This window comes from Pseudopipra pipra, chromosome 1 (assembly GCF_036250125.1).
Source record: "Pseudopipra pipra isolate bDixPip1 chromosome 1, bDixPip1.hap1, whole genome shotgun sequence".
In the NCBI taxonomy this organism is placed as follows: Eukaryota; Metazoa; Chordata; class Aves; order Passeriformes; family Pipridae; genus Pseudopipra; species Pseudopipra pipra.
In genome coordinates this window covers 81843715-81846621 of record NC_087549.1, presented here as the reverse complement: position 1 = coordinate 81846621, position 2907 = coordinate 81843715, and the positions used below count along the sequence as shown (strand labels likewise).

Here is a 2907-nt window from a genome sequence, read left to right as displayed (position 1 = left end):
TTTTTCCTTTGTGTTACATGGTGACAAATGCTGACAGAACATCATTTTCCAGCACAATTGTCACACTGATTTCTTTCAACGATTTTAACATTATTGAGACAGATTACACAATACAAAAAGCAATTCTATCAGCAAAACAAACTTTACACGTTACACCCACTATTTTCCCCTTCTAAAGAATCTGTCAATGCTTTTAAAGGTCACATCCCATGTTTCAATATATGGGAGAAAAAATATCTCCTCTTAACTTGAGAGATTAGTAAGGATTCTATACCAGCTTTCTTGTGCATTGGATAATTTCGTTTACTATTCTTACTGTGACAAAGTGCCTGGAATTCATTTCTGTGCAAATAAAGACTTCCATGTGCAATATTTGTACTGCAATAATGGAAACAAAACAAGAAAATTAATTAAATTAATGAGGTCCGATGCTTTGCCTCCACCAATTAAAATATCTTCCTCCTTTTTCCCATAGTACTGTTGTGAAGCAAATGCGACATCACAAAAAGATCAAATCCTGTTACTAATATTGTGAGAAAAATACCTGTGCTCACTACCAAGCATTTTAGAATTCATTCAGTGAATTATAGGCCAAAAAAATAGAAGAATGAGCTGTAGGATAAACTTGCTTATGTTGGACAGCAACAGCAAAAAGACTCAGAAGAAGGGATTTAAGAAGGGCACAGGTTTAGTAAAAAAAGAAATAGAAGAGGGAAAAAAAAAAAAAAACCAAGTAAACAATGTAAAAAAAAGACAAGAGAAAAAAATGCACATGGAAACAGCATAGGCCACTACATCTTAGCATTTTATTCAAGTGTTTTTAGAGATATTATACATTGCTGATTAATTTCAACAGAAGAATCTTATTCTTATAATCTTCAGTTCTACAGAATTACAGGCAACGAAACACTACTGAAAGATAAGGGAGAGCTTTCTTGTTAGATATATCTGTTTAATACACAATTTTTAGGAAAATTGAGCTCAAAGATCAGAGTTCAGGAAATAAATGTTTTTTTCAGCATATTTAAGGAGTTAATGGTTATGACAAGCTACATGACATTTGACTGACAAGAGATAAGATAAAGGGTCTGGTATTCTCCTAAGGGTGTTAAGAAAGCCACCTTCATGTTGCTGGTCTAGAACAGACTAGGTACCTCAGGCTAGTTTTCTTTTGTATGTCAAGTGCTAACAAAGTTAATTGCTGTTATTCTTTTCAGAAAAGATTTTTGCATTTGTTTATGCAAGCTTGCCTGAACTGCTCCAACAGATTTTTCCCAAAATTCAACAGAAAGAAATGCAGTAAAATTTCCAACAAACTCTTTTAAAAGGTGCACATGTAAGTCAATTTTGTTCCTTAAAGGAGTGTTGTCTTGAGTTTTATTTCTCAACTCTAGATGCATTTCTTCATCCATTCTCGTCTCCTCTAAACTTTTACTCTTTTGATGTTCTCATGGTTAGATCTTGAAGGGTGTTCACTGATAAATCAGAAATGTGAAGATGACCTAAGAATCTTAAAAAAGATTAGCACTTGTAATGAAATTTCAGTTTACATAAATACCCAGTTGAAGACCATCTTAGCCAGCTGCCAGATGCTCACCCCGATGCGCTCACTCCCTTTCCTCAACAGCACAGGAGGGGAAAATAAAGGAAAAAAAGCTCATGTGTTGAGATAGAAGACGGGGAGATCCCTTCCCAGTTACCATCACAGGCAAAATGAACTCAGCTCAAGGAAACTAATTTTAATTTATTGCCAGTTAAAACCAGATTTGGACGGTGAAAAAAAAAAAGACAAATATGAAAACAACACATTCCCCCTACATCCCCCTTCTTCTCAGGCTCCACTTGATTCTAACATTCCTGGTTCCTCTACCTCTTCCCCCTGAGGAGTGCAGGGAAATGGGGAACAAGGGGCTGCAGTCAGTCCATAATACCTCCTTTCTCCTCCTTCTTTTCTCCACGTTCTTCCCCAGCTCCAGCCTGGGGCCTTCCAAGAGACTGCAGTCCTTCAGAATAAGCTTGCCCAAGTGTGAGCTCTCTATGGGCTGCAGCTTCCCTCAGGGCGTGTCCACCTGCTCCATCGGGGTCTCTCCCGAGCCGCAGGGCCATCCCTGCCGGCGTCTCTCCTCCTCCCACTCTGCCCTCGGGGCTCGCAAGGCTGTTTCTCACCTGGTTTCCCTCCCTCAGCCCTGGCAGCGTTTTGCCCTCCCTTGCCCAGGCTTTCCCCGGGGCTCTCTCCCGCCCGCCCGTGGCTGAGGGGCTCAGCCCTGCCCTGCGCTGGTGCCGCTGGAACCGGCGGGGTCCGGGTGGGGCAGCCCCGGCCACCCCACACAGGGACACCCCGGCACAGCCCCCAGTGCTGCCGCCACCGCCGGGCACCTGCGCCCTGTACAGAAGTTATTTGTGAAACAAGGTGCTTGCTGCAGATCCAAGACAGTTTCAGAAAGCCATGGCATCTAAAATTTTACTCTTTTTAGTGTTTCATTAACTTGAGCTCTTAAATTTCATTTTATTTGGTCCATTTACCTGCTATTAAAATCCACTCAGTATGCTTACACCTTAAAAGCCCACCATCGGGAAAATGTTCGTTCCATTCTGGAAGTCAAAACAAAGCAGCAAGGCCAACCAGCTTTCAATGTGTCTTTTAAAATAATCTGTCTCTCTTAGCCTGGAGAACTTAGTGTCAGTCTAAGATGCATTACCTTCTTTTTCTCTGTTTGTAAATTCACTGTGATCAGAGTAATAGGCCTTGGCAGGAAAGACAGAAAGTTACTTCCATGGGTGTTTTATTTTATAAGCTCAGAGATCAGAATATCCTCATCTTGAACTCAGTCAATACAAACTCGTTGCCTAGAATAGAGCAATGCAGTGCAGCTTTCATCTCTGACGCATGCCTTTGCTAGTTTATTT

The 2907-nt window shown here is 41.0% G+C and overlaps 1 long non-coding RNA gene across 1 annotated transcript; it reads right to left on the bottom strand.

The window, feature by feature from the left end:
- Nucleotides 1-787: 787 nt before the first annotated feature.
- Nucleotides 788-2266, bottom strand: LOC135418609 (uncharacterized). The gene is made up of 2 exons (XR_010432581.1): nt 1932-2266; nt 788-1475 (listed from the first exon to the last, which is right to left on the bottom strand). It is a non-coding gene; the product is annotated as an uncharacterized LOC135418609 (long non-coding RNA).
- Between the last annotated feature and the right edge of the window lie 641 nt (nt 2267-2907).